The sequence below is a fragment of the Chiroxiphia lanceolata genome, chromosome 2 (genome assembly GCF_009829145.1).
Source record: "Chiroxiphia lanceolata isolate bChiLan1 chromosome 2, bChiLan1.pri, whole genome shotgun sequence".
NCBI classification, from domain to species: Eukaryota; Metazoa; Chordata; class Aves; order Passeriformes; family Pipridae; genus Chiroxiphia; species Chiroxiphia lanceolata.
In genome coordinates, this window is record NC_045638.1 from 102,839,617 (window position 1) to 102,856,176 (window position 16,560).

The 16,560-nt window shown below is 41.2% G+C and overlaps 1 protein-coding gene across 1 annotated transcript in view; it reads left to right on the forward strand.

Moving 5' to 3' along the window:
• The first annotated feature begins 9,453 nt into the window (after nucleotides 1-9,453).
• The window catches only part of PHLDB2 (pleckstrin homology like domain family B member 2), an 81,630-nt gene continuing 74,523 nt past the window's right edge, over nucleotides 9,454-16,560 (forward strand). Inside the window, exon 1 of the mRNA XM_032679620.1 lies at nucleotides 9,454-9,524. The gene's annotated coding sequence lies outside the window, so the exon portion shown is untranslated. The remainder of the gene's footprint in view (nucleotides 9,525-16,560) is intronic.

The following is a 16,560-nucleotide window of genomic DNA, read 5'->3' on the forward strand; positions in this document are numbered from 1 at the left end:
GTCTGTGAGGACAGAAAGGCAGAACAGGCATGAGGGGTGGTGGGAGAGGCTGAAACACCCAGTATCTCCCTGTGCACTTTGGATGCCATCGAGGTCAGTGACTACACTCCTAAAGGCAAACGTCAGCTGGCCAGAAAATCCAGGACTTGGGCTGGATATCTGGAGGTGTTTTGTATCACCAAGGTAAGTGCCAAGGGCATTCGGCCCACCCAAATAGTGGGGCAAGGCTGGGAAAACCTTTCCTCATGCAGGCAGCTTGGAGCAGGAGCGTTGCTTCAGTGCAGTAATTGGCCATTCCTTATATCCTAAACATGGGCTCTCAGTAGCTGCTGTACAGCATGAAAGGGGTTAATTTGCCCACGGCAGCCAGCAGTCCCTTGGGGTTTGTACACAGGGTTCAGGCCATGGCTGTCCTAAGACATCTGTGTCATGAATGAGCTGCAGAAGCAGCAACTTCAGGCTGTCTCTTCCCCCAGGGAACTAAAAACCCCCTTAGACCAAAGCTGTCCCTATTCCATGGCATGGAATGGCTGAGTGGGTATCTGGCAGTTCACAAAGGAAGAAAAAAAGGATTCTCATGACACAGCTCCTGAATACTGAGTCGTCCCTTCTTCAAAGGTGTACTGGTGTCACCAGCTGCTTATATATCCCTGATAGAAAGATCAAAGAGGGTGCATGAGGAGACTGGTCCTGTAATGTAACCTCCTGAGGTAGGTCCCTCAATTAGGCAGTGAAACTACCCCATCTTTCCCTTGGCAATGAAAATAACTGTTTAAAATTTACTTTGAGAATTGTGACCGAAAACTGCATGTGAATTATGGGTGATCCATAATGAAGTCCCTGCTGAAGCACAGGCTGAAATTGCACAGCGTAATTTTCTACAGTGACTATTGGTGTCGTCTTCCCAGTGGTGTCTTCTTAAAATACACCATGTAGGATCTGGGTTTTCAGAGGGAAAGTCTTCAATACTGTCTGAAAAACAATGCCATCTGAGCTGCTCTGTGTGTTGCATATGCAGAATCAGAGATCCAAACTCACAGTTACTTTAGAAAATACAGACTAGAATATTTAAAAATGAATTCTTCATATTTTTATTTCCAGGACTAATTCTCTTGATTTCACCACTGACATGCATGTTGTCAGTCTTTCAGTTTTATTACTATTGCTGTGGGTACTTATGCAATGGGAGCTTTATAATACTTGCAGTTCTTATAGTGCAAAGAAAATCCCAGCCTTTTTTAAGAGACTTGTTTGCTCTGATTGAATTCTGAGAAAAATCCTAGCCTTTGGCTTGGGTATCATAATTAGAATTTTGGTTAACTGGTGACATGTTGCAGTCTTTTTATGGAATCACAAAATCAATTATGTTGGAAAAGATCTCTGAGGTCAAGTCCAACTTTTGACTGAACACCACCATGTCACCTAGACCATGGCACTAAGATTTGTCTACACGTTTCTGCAAATCTAGATTTTCTGGTATATCACGAATCAAAAACTAAATGAAGTGGAGCAAGACTTCAAAATATTAGTTTTTCCAGATGTGCCAATTGAGCCCAACATGTTCAAAGAAAAAGCTTTTGGCTTTCTACCAAGATGTCAATGACATTTGTGATGGATTAAAATACATTTTGTTAACTGCCAAAAACCAAAAGCGTTTTGTGCAAATATAAAAAATTATTCTGACTCCTTCCCATTACACTGGATGGTAAGATCTAAATTCCCTACTCAGGCAGAGGCAGATCCATAGTTGATCTTCCAAAATCAATACCTAACTCATTTACAGACAAGTGAACTCAATATTGCTCAGGTACTTTCTGCAACTTGGATAAACATTCTTGGTTTTGAAGAAGAATCATTTCAGATCAAACTTTTAAAAGGTTTACATAAGTCTTAAAATGTATATTTATTTTTTCAATATTTCAAATTGAAAGTACAGAGCAATCTGTTTGTGGAAAATAAAGCCATGTTTTAATTGATGCTAACTCCATCTTGCTAAAATATTTTCTCCCATTGCAATGCTTATAATGCTTCCTAGAAAATGGGAGTTACTTGCTTCAAACAAGTCCCTGACTACACTATGCTATTACTTTACCAAACTGCCCAGACCCAGCAGGACACACACTGAGCTCCTTTGCTGAGATAAAAGATAACATTTGAAATGCACCTAAACCACATGGGATGTCAGCTCAGCCAAACTGAAAGTACCCTGTTAATGTTTCTCTGGGGCCAGCCCTTTTGTGGCAGAATCCCTGCTTGGTTCCCTGTCCCTCTTTGAGCAACAGCAGCACAGCTCTTTGTGTGGTGTGTGTTGATGCTGTTTGTCTGAATAGTTCCTGCTTAAAGATAATAAAAATCAGAGGATTGCTGCTGGAGGTACTGATACAGAGCTGCATCCTTCTGAAATGTGACTCCAGTAGACTCTGAATGAATCAGGCAGTATTAAAATGTCATTTTGCCTGTAAAGTTTGCCTTCTAGAAAGTGGATCTAAAAAATTTCCATGGTTTGCTTTTCTTTCTAGTAGCATGCATTCAAAGTCCATCAAGAGGCGTAGACAGACATTTTGTTGCTTCTTGTGCTCTTTTTTATTTGGCCTGAAATGGTTTAGCAGACTTGATCTGAATTTGTACTTTTAGTTCAAATAAATTTCTCACTGTATTACGCTAATATTTATTTCTCTTGCTAATACTGAGTAAGAAAAGAATTTTATTTGTGCATCAAGCTTCATGAAGCAGGAGTATAGAGCATGCTTTGGGATTAAATCATTAAATTTAGTGTATAATACAAGTGACAGAATTAGCAGAGTAAAGCAGTTTATATATAGTATTTATTGTACATTAAACGAGATAAATACTTCAGTCATTATTAATACAGCAGAGAATAAAGTCAAGAATCAGAGAAAAGAGGGACACAAGACTAGTTTTTTAAATATTAGTTTAAGTTAATGATTAAAAAAACTCCAAATATCTGTGGAATAGGTCATGGTGGCAGCAGAAACAAAGTAATGACAGATCAGTGGCTGGTGTACTCTTAATATGACCTATGGCTCCTTGGGCCCCAAAGCTCATCTTTGGAAGGAACAAGTAAGGCTTTTCTGTGAATCTGTGCTGGTTTCACAGGGTCCTACCGGCTTGAGAGCTTCTGGAAATGTTTCCTGTCTTGGTGCCATTTGGGTGCCTGTTACTCATGATTAGGTTTCCAGACCACTTTGGTGTTTTGGAGAAATCTGAGAATAAAAAACAACTATCTCATCTTTTTAGAAACTAAGAGCCTGCTTTTCAGTTTTAGCTACGGAAGAAGCTGGACTTTTCTGAGGGACAAAATAGGATGGCGTGAGAAATGGCATGTTTTAGTACTTGTGTGTTTTACATTAGATGAAGATGACAGATATCACTTGTTTTCACTTAGAAGCCTCCTTCAGTTAGAGCCACCCTTCTTTCAGTGTGGCCTTAACCTATATGCAGCAAGTTACTGTGTGAAATTAATTAATTTAAAACATACTGTTTGTATTAAGGCCACACAGAACAGTTTTTAATCTGAATCTTCAAAAACTCTTTGACCTGAGCAATCAATCTCTTTCTTGTCCTTTATATTCAATCCAGTTTTCATTCCATTCACCTCACTGCCTCATGCAGATACTAAACACATACTATCCTTGTTTACCTTTGGCTGCAATTTCTGTATCTCTGTGGGGTTTTTCCCCCCACCCAGCCAGGAAACAAAAAGCAGGGTGTGCTTTTAAAGGCAGGAAAGTAGCTTTAAATATCCTGTTGGAAGAACTGTGAGATTATTTTTTTTTTTTTGCTTTAAAAAAGGCATCATTTTCCTGAAGACTTTCAAAATTTGTGGCTTTGTGAAATATTTATTTTAGAGTCTCTTTTTGAGTCTAGCAGTGAAGCTTCTTCTAACAATATAAGCAGGACTTCCTTTTCTCCTCTCATCCCCCTGCTTTCCTGGGGCCTTACAAATAGCATTTTTCCTGTAGAATAAATAACTTCACCGAAATAGATACATAAACCCACTGTAAAACTCAGTTTGTTTATAGGTGAAACTGAACTGTTATTCTGCAGCTGGTCTCTGTAGTTCATGTTTACACTCACAGAAGGTTGTTAACTCCTCTGAGATCTTTGTTGTACACATTGGTTCCTTTTGAAGGAGAAATCAACCTTGTTCCTGACCTTTCTTAATGTTAATTTCTACAAGTAATAGGTACAGGAAGGCTCAATAGAAATAGCTGGGGGTTAGTGAATATTTACAAACTGTTCAGCACATAGACTTTCCAAATGGGGAAGTTCACCAGAGGCAGGAGCTGGTGTCAGGGCTGGATGCAGCTCTGGCAGTCATCAAGGCAAGGAGAGGAAGGTGATGCGACTGTGTGCTGAGATAACACGGATCAAGAAAAAGCTCCACGTAATTATCGTTATTCCTGCTCTACTCATCCGTGCTGCTTTGCTTTTTCAGTTTTTGAGATAGGGGAAGAGAGACAGAAACAAGATTTATGAATTAATCTGTGCAGGGCCTTTTGTGGGTGAGTTCAGGAGAGAGCTTCATTTTGTAATAAACTGTAACTTCTGAGCTATAGGTCATGGTCACAAAAGGTTCATGATCCCGGGGGTGATGTTATGTGCCTAGAAGCATGAATAAGAAATGTATTTACAAAGCAAAAATTTTGGGAAGCAGCCCTCTCTTTCTGACCACAAGAAAGCAAAGTGTGGAGACAACTGGAAAATTATGTTGCTGTTCCAGTTCAGGTGGTGGTGTCAGAATATGCAAGACTTAACAAGATTAGAGCAGTTTTGCCCTTTAATTTGAACAGATGCAAGTTGAAGTCACTAGTAGATTTACATCACAACTCTGGTTCAGCCCTGAGTCATGGGTTTATTTCATTCTGCTATACTCATTCTTGATGAACCACTTTGCTCCTTTTTTTTTTTTTTTTGTAAGGGTGGGTTAAACAAATGCTAATTCCTCAGAGAAAAATTTCTCCCTTGTTGAAACTTGAATGGGATATTTTACAGAATGCAAGATCAGAAACCACCCTTCATGCAATAGCTGTGCCAGAAATGGCTTACCAGGAAAGCAGATTGCCAAGGGCTGGGTAACATTAAGGAAATGGACAAGGGGGGGGGAGGGGCTTTTTAAGGAGTACTTTTATTTCGACATTTTTCTTGTCCTGTGACATTAATCTAATTTTTTTTTTTTACTGAAGCAAGTTGGATGTCACACGTTTCTTTTATCCAAGTTGTTAAAATTCCCAGCTCTTGCTCAAGCACACTGTCATTTCTGCCTTTCATTAAGGTTGTTTGACTATTTCATGCCATAGAAAAATAGGTTATTCAGATCACAGCTTTGCCAGCTGTGAGCACCAGATGGGACCGTATCTACCTGACTGCTACAGCAAGTCCAGGACCAGGTAGTGACTCTGGATTTTGACAGGAACCCACATGTTCAGCTGCTGACAAGGGGAAACGGGCAGGAGTGCAGAACCACAGCACCTACCTCAGCCCAGCTGAGGAGGAGTCCCAGGCCATTTGCATGTGTGGGTCATCTGTGCAGCTGCTACAGAATCACAGGAAAGCACTAAACTGGAGCTTTAAAACAAGGGGAAAGGACAAACTCAGTGTAAAAAGAAACTGCAGGCTAGCTGAAGGATGCAGAGAGGATTTTAAGAGAAAACTATAACATTTTCTTGTCATTCCTACCCTATAATGAATAAAAGTATTTGTCCCAGGATGGAGAATAAGATACAGCTATGTATATAGTCAGAGTAGGCTTGACTGTGAATTTTATTTTTCAAGGCACTCTATTTAAAACAGAGTTTAAAGTATTAAGAAAAAAGACCATTCGTGCCCAACACTGATTTTCCCCTGTACATTTTACCTATTTTTAAATCTGTCGTACTTTCTCTCCTAGAAATTAAATCGTCCCCAAAGCAGACTATGTAGCTATAGGAGCAAGACTGCACTGCTCTTGGAAAAATCTGCATACCTTTGTGCTTACATTTCCTTGCTTTTGCGTCTGAGCTGAGCCCCTGACAACTGAAAATATTTAAAGAAGAGAAACTAAAACCTAACGAATGTGAAAGGCATCTGCACAAAAACACAAGCCTTCTTCCCTCTGTTTCAATTGAAATACCCTAAAAGGCTTGTGTAGGCTATACAAATAAACACATCTACTCATTCCCTCTGTGCTCGTGTGCCAGTTTCTGTGTCCTTATTCTTTACCCTAATAAAGATCCCCAAGTAAAGTTTCTGCCTGTGTAAAAGCTCAGCAGCTACGTGGTCACATCTTTTCCGTATCGTTTTTCCTGTGAACTTTCCGTTCCTTCTTCTTTACTTGGAATAAAATCAAGCACTCTGTTAATGGCCAGATGCCTGCAGCGGGCGAGCCATACCACAGCTCATCTGGGCCTGTGGATGCAATAGGTGAAATGCTATCAGTCCACTGGAACGGTGATTAGTATCTTTACAGTCACTTTCCTATAATAGAAACTTAGTTTAAGAGCAGAAAAAGCACGAGGCTGCTTCACGCCTTCTCAAGACCTGCTTTCGCCATGTAAAGTCAATTGGCTGTAAGCTGTGGACCCAGCTCGGCTTCCAAGTGTGCCTGGCTCTTCATTCACAAACTAAATGCTCTAGAGAGCTGCCAAATTGGGGAGATTATTCTGTCTCATTTTCTGGCAGGCTGCGACTGCGTGTACCACTTAATTTATATGCTAATTGAGGCCAAGCCTCCAAATACACTCCGTACAATATCAGTGTGACTTGGCTTTGACTGTATGGTTATTCTGCCTTCCAGCAGCCTTGGTGTGTGTGTGTGCTCTGAGCTCGACAAGGTTTAGCATGTCTTCATCAGTGAAGTCCTGTGTCCTGACCCCAGCTTTTGGAAAGCGACAACTAAACTTGAGGAGTGCGGGTCATTCACACTGAGGATTTACCGCGTCGCTGTGAAGGTGAGCTCGTGCCATTTCTTGACTGGGGCTCTACACATTTCAGGTCTGAGGAAGTGTTGATGTTTCTTAGGTCAGCTGGCCTAATAAGAGGTTGCAGAGGGCACAGCTAATTATGGGGACAGTGTGTTGCTGAGCCAGCTAAGTTGAACAGCTGGTTTTGTTACCTCTTCTCCTCTGCCAGCTCATGCATGACTGAATGGCAAAAGCTCACTCTCTCCTGGACTGCCCATTCTAAAAGCATAGTAAGGATCCATGCTTTGTCAGCCATTCCTTGAGGAGCACTGTATTGTTACAAAAAGAGCAGATACAAATATATGCATTCAGGGCTACTGTAAAAATATACACAGTAAGGGTTCTATTTGACAGTTTAGGATGTTGTGAATTCCAAAAGCCAAGGACGAACTAGTCAGTAAAGGGACACGTGCCTCATGCTGAATATAGGATGTTTCACTGAAGGCTTCTGAACTTAAGTTGGGAAATGTACATACCTTTTCAGAGAGAAGTATTAGTACCTCATGCTGTAAGGCAGATATGTGACATTGGCTCTCACGTGTACTTTACCATTAACCCCACAGATCAGAGGTCTGTACTGAGTTTTGAAGTTTCTATGTGATATTACTTCCACGCTTTTTTAAACTCTCTTTTAGAAACGTATCGAGGTGTATTCTCAGAATCTTGTTAAAAGAGAAATGATTGCTTGCAAGTTAGAAAATTTCCAGCTGTCAATCACCTTGTGAATCTTTTGTGGGGCTACACAGCAGTAGCATATATCATTTTGGACAACAGCAGCATGGGAACAATGATTTGCAACATACCTAACTTTTAAAAAGCAAGGGCTCACACTGCAATTCCAACTCCTAGTCCAAGTGTTTAAAATGGGGCTTACTAGCCATTACATACTGGAGAGAGAGCAAAAAGCCATGGAAAGGCTGTTGACAGGAACAAAAATGTGCCAGAAATTCCTGTGCTCTCCCAAGCTGAATGTATGCTTACAGATTTGAAATAAGGGATTATTTGAAACCAGGATTCATGGCTTGAGCTCAGGCACCTGTATTTTGTCTTTATATATGGGGGAATTGCTGTTCTCTTTTGAGTTGTGTCAGTACCCACCTCTCGGCCAGGAAGCAGGGGTATCACTTCAGCATGAGCCCTTTCCTGAGGCAGCTCAAATTTACACCTCCTGTGCAGGATAATTGGCTTATCCAGTTAAAGAATTGACACAGAGAGGCTCTCCACCTCACATGTGGATGTGAAGTCATGATCTGGTCAGAAAAGGAAGGAAAGACTCATCAAGCCACAGAGTAAAAAGCAAGAGGTAGCATGACTCCTCTGCCTAGTGATGACGCAATTTCCTGGGATGGAGCAGTTATGGGATCTGGTACTTCCCAGAAGTATTTAAGCATTTTTGTGATCTGCTCGTCATTCATCACGTAAAAATTTCATGGGATTTCCAAAGCCTGCCCATGCATTCAGTTTTCTTTGTTCCTGTGAACAGCTTGTGCCTGTTCTCAATAGTGTGTTGCCTCCAGGTAATGACCTGTTGGTTGGCAAAAACAGGTGCCAGGTGAGGTACCTGCCAGGGCACGACCCACCAGGCTGAAGAATCCCAAGGAAGTGGCTCATTTATTTCCATGACACTGTGCTCCTTTGTGTGCTTTGTGCAGCAGGTCTTGGCAAGCAGCATTGAAGCAAGTCTCTCTGTTTAAAGTGGAAAAGCTCCAAAGCTGATAAATTTCCTCTGTCAAGTGGGTCAGAGAGAGGACATCCCTGTTCCAGGCAAGGCTGGTGTCATTAGGCAAACAGGGATTGTTCCTCAGCCTTGGAGCTGGCCCAGCCTAGAGTTCAGCATTCAGAAGCTGTGCTAAAGGAGATGATTGCAAAGGGCAGGATCAGGGTGGGGGATCAGCTGCACCACAGGGAGAACTTGCTGCTGTGCTCAGAGCACCATCCTGTGCTTTGGGAAGCTCTGCAAGGGCCAGTAGTCCTTGTTTCATCACACATCAGCTTTTGCCCAGGAAGTAAAGGAAGTAAAAAAACTGAACAAGCTGTGGAGTGCCAAGTTGGCTCCTAGGAGAGTCATATCTGAAGAACCACCCAAAAGTCTGAAAATACCCTATGAACAGTGGAACCTTAAAGGTTTCTGCCCAAACTCCACTGGTGCTAATGCTGTGGTTCTGTTACTGCTGGAGTACAATGTTTGGTCCTTAGCAGTGTCAGATGCTTGAAATTTGTTTATTCCCTGCTGGAGTGAAAGGAGAACTGTTTGAAATGTTCCTCTCTTTTTTACATAAATATTTTTCCTGTTAACTCAGTTATGTTAATGTTTGCTTTTGGATGCTAATGGGATGTTTTAATTTGTGAACCTTTTTTTTTGTGGTATCAGGCACTGACCTGACACAGGATCCCACTTTAAAGTTCTGCCCAAGTTGGAGCAGAGGTTTTTACTCCACACCTGCTCAGATGAATACATCAGGAACTTGAATGTGGGTGTCTCATTGTCAAGGGCTTTCCAGAGTATTGTCAAGAGCTTTCCAGCTTCTACTCATTGCCAAAAATGCCAGCTTTGACCAAAAGGTAAAAATGTCTTTATTCCCCAAGATACTCTGGCTACTCTGTCTTACCACATTAAGGCTAGCTGACAATATGGGTTAATTTTGGAATGTGTAGAGTTGGGTTTCAAAGGTATGAATCTACAGCTAAGGCAAAATTCAGATTTTTCAGCAAATAGAGCAGCCTGTTGGCATATTTAACTGGAAAACTGAATTTGTTGGGGAGATGAGAATGATCTAAAGAGCAGGAAGAAGAGTGGAACAGATTCTACCTTTGTCAAGGAAAAGGGAGCTGCTGCATTTAAACACAGAGCTTCTCTACTGTAGGAATATAGAGGAAGGTGCTCTGCAGCTCTAGAAGTTTCATGGGAAGCGATCTGTGTGTCTGAGAAAACTTGCCATCAGTGGTTAGTGTCCTGTTGAGCAGTTCTGAGGCACACAAACACAATGGCTTGCCTGGGTACTAAAAATGCTCATCTTGTGATGCTGGCAGTTGCTGAAGGTAGTGGGTGTAACAACCACCTTTCATTTAAGTCAACTGCAAAGTGCAATTAGGCTTTAGGGAATAGATAGCTGAAACAATAGGAGCCACTACCCCGAAAATGAGGGTACATACAAAGCTGTTTAAGAATGTGTTGCGTAGGTGGAGGGTTTGATAACAGGCAGAGTTAACATGCAGGTGGCTGAATATTGTTCATGTGTAAGAGAAACCAGAAAGACATCAGGGCAGCATGCAGAGAAGGCATCAAGAAAGTCACAGCCAGACAAATACTTTCTGCCTGACTGATTGAAAGCTGAGTTTTCAGAAGTCCAGCACCTGGAGTTCTAAGTAAGCGAGGTGTTATATGCTCTGAATTGTCACTGATATGTGAGAACTTGCATTTAAGGAGTTGCTCTGAAATCAGAAGGTTTTGTGTCAGAAAAATGCAGTGCCAGTTTCCAATATCTGTCTGTCTGCAAGAGAGAAATGACACAAAAGTACTGACCAGGTAGAACGTGGCAATGCTTTATGGATATCCTCATTATTTCAGTGGCAAAGAAGCAGGTATCTCTGCTTCTAACTGCAGTTAAGCAAGTTTATCTTTTATATGGAATGAAACTTCAGATTTCAGTGTGGAAAATATAAATGAACATCAACTAGAAGGGAAAGGCCAGATTAGAATAAAACTCAAACTAGGCCCACCTGGCTTAAGTCAATTCTACTGGAGTTTTCTACATAGGAACATTTACTTGCTGCAGAGTTGAACTTGGCAAAGTGAGACTTACACTTGGCTTTGGAGGTTTGATTTTTCTCCCTAGTATACAGTCAGTTTGCTCACAGTTCACCTTTATTTTTTGATTACTACAGTGTCCCACATGCTCTCTCCACTGAAAGAGCTTTACTTGGTTATTCACCTATCTTATTTCTTAGAAGACACCAGATTTTTTGCACAATGTTTGCTTTGCTGACTACATTTAGCATGTGAATAGGTTGTCTGGCTATGACAGAAAGGTTGTTCCTTATGTCTTTATTTATAAAAACCCTGAACTTTTGACAGTCTGTTTACAAGCCTGACCTTAAGAGATTTCTAACATTATGAGTTTGGGCTGCAACTGAGACAAAGTTCAAGACCATCCAAACTGTCCCTTCCACAGATATTTCCCCTGGTTTGAAAGTGTCTGCAGGCTCCACATAATTTCCCGTGCAACTGAGTCTGACTTTTATTAAAGCACTGTCTGCATCTGACTTTCATTAGTTCCATGAATGATCACTAAGTGTAGATTTAGATTCTTCTTATACTTTCATTGCAGAAAATGAAAAGCAAATGGGTTCAAGCTAAAACTGAAGCCAGGCTGCACGTAATCCTGCTGCATTCTTCTGAACCCCAGCTAGCTCTCTGGTGATGCACTGGCCAGACTACTGGCTTTTCTGAGCTTTCCAAAATGCATTACCTAGAGTTCAACCTCCAGACATTCTTTCATATGTATTAAAGAAGTTTTTCATCAACTTTCAAAGTGAGAATATAATCAATGCAATAATTTATTTCTCATAAAATAGTGAGCAATGTGAGATATCACGCACTGTACATGGAATAAGCCACCAGGGCCATCCAATCCAATGCCTCACAAGTGCAGAGGTAATAGTTGGTTAGACCCAAAAGGTCTACAAATCACCCATTCTGCATATACCACAAGCCACAAAACACTCCCCAATGCTCTATAACAGTTTTAAGAGGTACAGTACAACCCATTCAAAGCCACAGACCGTTGTTTGCCAGAGTCAGGCTGTTGCAATCATGCCAATCTAGCATCTCTTATCACATACCACAAGAGGATAGCAAAGAAATCTAAGGCATTTTCAACATCCTAAGCACCAAACACCCTGAAGGCCTCTAAAAAAATGCACTAAGCAATGTATCCTACCCCATTCTTTAGCCAGACTTCAGCACCCTGCTGGTGTTACATACACTCAGTACAGGATGCACACCTTGCGCTTGCACGTGCACGCACACAAGCACGATACCTGCTGAGCTTTCAGAAACTGCTCTTCTGTCTTCACGGCACATTTCTGTTGTCTTCTAGCCTCTCCAGAGCCAGAGTTTGTCCTTCCCAAGCACTTCCAAAACCTGTCAGCAAGGCAACTGAGGGTTCAGCAGCCTTGGCCATGACCCAGTCCAGAGGCTAAAGGTTTATTGGTCTCTTTGGTCACTGGAAGAAGACAAAAAACTCTGCTCTGTGTTTTAGGTGGAGCAAGTTTTGGGTCCCAACCATCTGAGCAGAAACATATCCTGGGATTTTCACTGCTCAGATGCAGAGCTTTTTTTCCTCTCACATCCTGCTGGTGACTTTTATTTCCATGAATAATTAGGTGTGAATTGCCAGGGATATTTGTCCTCTCATGCAAAACCACCTTCTGTAATTTCAGAAACAGCTGTGTGTGTTAAATATCACCATATCTGGATGCTTCTAGCAGAGGTGCTGTGCCCTGCTGTCTGTACATGTGCAGAAGAGATATGGAGTATTATAATTTGCTTTTCTCCCCCTCTCAGAGCAAAACATCAGATATAGTACCCAAAAAGATATGTGCTATGCAGGACCCTATAGAAAGTAGGTGTGCTTTCAAAAAGATGCTTGGTTTTAATTTTGAGATTTAGTGCAGTTTAGGTCTTCACTTATCCAAAATAGCTGCATCCATCTTAATCTAACAAATGGAAATAGCAGCTCTATTAGGGACCTAAAGCTAGTTCCAAATGAAATCTGAGGAAAAAAAAAAAAAAAGAAGAAAATCTAAGAGCAGTACTATTCTGATAGCAGGTAAATGAGAGCTTTGCTTCAGATGGAGGATAAGCTTGGACTATTGGCATCCAGGCAGAGCAGCAATGTGACATTTTTTTCTCACAGGAAAATCCTTTCCCTAGGGTAGAGACAGGAAATCCAAAATGAGAGGAGGTAAATACCAAAGGACCACTGAGGAAAGGGGAGGAGAAAGAGCAGAAAGCACGGTGTTCACTTGTGTCCACTAAGGAAAGGCTCAGGAAAGAAAACTGCGTGAGAAATAAGTGCTTATTTCGATATTATATGAAATGCTGTGACTGCAGGATGAACCACTTCCGTGCTGCGAAGCTGTAGTGCAGATTGCTGTCCCACTCAGTGAAGCCCTTATTTACTGTGTTCTTTATTTCTTTAAATACCACTGAATTCCTTTGGGGAAAAAAAAATCAAAATTCACCTTATTCCACTAATGCATGAGACAGACGCTTGAGTTTGTTCACAGCAGTTGTTTTTCTGACTGCTGACCATTGTAGTTTCTGTGAAATCCTTGACTGTTTTGTGTTAGAAATTTTTGTGTTAGAAATTTTGGTGCAAACCCAGTGATCCAGTAGCGGGTGAGGATTACAGCAGCACACGTACTTAACTTGGGGAGCTTTTGCCGACTGTACCTCTTTCTAGGATAACAGACTTCTCAGGCTGCTTGCCTCTGAGTGCAGAATGCTACACTTCAGATGTAATGAAGGGTGGGAGGGACAGGGGCCAACCCACTGAGCCTTGCAATGGCTCCTTGAACCCACTGATGGCAGCTTCGTTTTGGACTGATGCTGTCACATCAGCCTCCCCCAGAGCTCAGCATACAAATGCTGGGCAGACATGGGTGGGGTTACAAGAGCTAATTACTTAAGCATGAGGAACAGGGTAAGGATAATTCACCTTGTAAGGAAGGGCCAGGCAAGGCTCTGCTGTGTGGTGCTATTGAGGTGTTCCGTGACAGGGAGACTGTGAAACAGGGACTCTGAAAAGGACATTCTTCACATTGGATTTGCTGACTTGAGGTTTTTGTCAGCTGGATCTCTGGGCTTCTTGCCAGCCCAGAAAAAGCCAACAAAGGCCATTTCTACTGTTGCACATGATCAGAGAAGAAGTAAAGGAGGAAGAAAAGAAATGAGGGACTGTAATACTTTCAAAAGAGAAACATTTTTTTCCAGAGAAGTAAAAATGTCTTCTTTATATAGATACGCAGCCTTTGGTTACCGTGAGCCCCAGCATAATTCTTAAATCTTTGCAAAGTGGCACAGACCACACTGCGTTAACATTCTTCGTACGCCATTTGGTACTACATGGAAAGTTAGGACAGCCTGGAAACTGGAGCTACAATCTTACTGGGGTCGAAAATTAGAAAAGATACAACATTAAGACTCAGAGGGAATTGTTTGAACTGCATTTGTTAATCAAAGGCAAATTTATCTAAAGTGTTATTTTCGCTTAACATTTTTTCACTCAGTTTCATATGTTCTTTGGAGTGTTTGTGCTGCCTTAAGACAATGTTTATCACAGTGGTGTGACTTCTGTGCTTTCCAATAAAAAAATAGATCGGATACTCATATATCCCTATTTTTCAAAGCTCCCATTTCAGTTTTTCAGCCATTTAAAAGCTGTCCAACTGAGCTCAGTGATTTCATGGTGCTCATAGCCCCTGGCAATGGTATATTTGATGAAAGTTGAGCTCTTAGATAGCATTTCCCAGACAAATTCCAGTACAGCTACATTTTGACATTCTCTTCCTGAGCTGCGACCAGATACAAGTGGCACCATTTCATTGCCATATTCTGTCCAACTGCTCGAAAAAAAAAATTAAAAAAAAAAAAGAAAGAAAAAAGAGAGGTGAAAAAAAAATTTTTAATAGTGAAGTATAACAAACTGTTGCTGTCCCTTCTCTGTATAAACTGTTATCAAGACTTTGAAGTTCTGCCAGCTTGTTTCCATTACAAGGAAAACCTGATACCAGCTGGAATTTTTGGAGTACAGAGGGTGCAATGGCAATGGTCCTGCTGACTTAAAAACTGTGCGTAGTGTCCTGAGGTTTAGGAACACAGAATAAAGAAACTGGAAACAATTTTCTTTTTAGAGGTCTTTGCTTTTTCAAGACCCCTAGGAAGCTTCATCTGTTAAAACTTCTTCCTAACGTGACATCCACGGGAACTTTTCTCATGCTCTCCCTTGTTTTCAAGGCTTTCATTTCTTGTCTCTCCTGCCCTTAAGTACTTCAGGCTATCAAATATTCCAGTCCTGTGCTTATCTGCCCCACGAGAAGCTTTCCAGCTCACATAGCGTAACTTCTGCTTCACGTTTTGGGTGTTAGCTTCTGGGATTTTTCAGACATCACTACCCCTGAGCGTCTTCCAGTTTGCTTAATGCAAGCCTGGGACCGATGAAAAGGGTGATTAACACTTTCAGTCTAACAGCTGGCTGCAGCTAGAGACATAAAAACCAGCTGCCATGTTCTGTTGATTGCACGCATCAGCGGGCAGGTAAAGCCTTATAATCAAGATAATCTGCAGTAAGGGTCCTTCCTTGGATACTCAGTATGCACAAACAAGCTATAGCACTGCTTCATCTCCAAAACAGCCTTCAGTTTCAGCATGTGTACCGTATTAAGCTTTCTTTGCATCAATGTAAAAAAAATCTTCTGCAATATGTCAGGATTTGAGCCATATGGTGTGTGAGAAACAGGTGGAGCAAAGGCTGAGCAACAAGCACTGAAAGACAAAAACAACCACTATTTTACTAGTCAAGATAAAGGACTATATTTGTGGCCATCATCCTCCAAACAATTATTATCAGAATAAATAGACAAGGCTTTCCTAATAAAGAACTTATCTAGAGAATGGAGGCTGAATATAAGAAGTTATCCACTGGTGTGCTGCATGCGTGAGAGAGGTGCTGCTAACAGTTTTGTGGTGTATGTTGTCTATGGCCATAAACTGCTCAGGACTGCTGTCTCTGACTTATATTTTGAGTGTTCACAATCTGCTCCTTTTGTTACGATTTTTTTCACCTCCATCAAGGAGATTTATTTCAATGCCCCGATTGTGTGATTCTCAAACCCACTAATACTCTTTTCAAAGTGGTCACTGGACCATTTCCCAAGTAAATATTTGTTGAACTGCTTATTAGCAAGACGATTTCCTTGGATATTTTCTGTTTCCATAAACATTCTTATTAGAAATGTTAACAGAAATGAGAGGTAATTTGCAAAATTTGTTGATATTTCTAGCATAGTTGAATAGGATGGTTTAATTAGGGTATTTACAATTGCAAGCCTACTTATTATTTTGCCTTTTGCTTGACATCTGTTTTCTTTTTGTAACAAAAAAATAGTATGCAGTTGTATGTTCCTATGGCGAGTAAAAGCCAAAGCAGTCATCCAGCTGTTAAAATTAGTGTTAAATCTGAATTTTCTATGGATTTCCCACTGCACGGCAGGAAATCAGCTTTCATTGCTGCTTCCCCCTCCTCCCCATCCAGCCTCCTATTAGATTAATACCAGAAGCATGAAGTAACGTTTAACAGAAAGTTGTTGCTTTTAGCTCTGGGAAAACTTGGCAGCCTCTCCAGAAATGAAGGGGGAGGGGGAACCTGAAACCTCCGTTAACTAAAGAGGAGATCGGAGGCAGAAAGAAGCATTTATCTCCCGTTAAAATTCTGAGGTTTAAGAAAACATGCTAATGACAAACTGTTCCTAAGTTTAATGAGGATCTGCTGTCAGCCCTTCTCTCTCTTTATGCACTAATCACCTGGCTCCTATG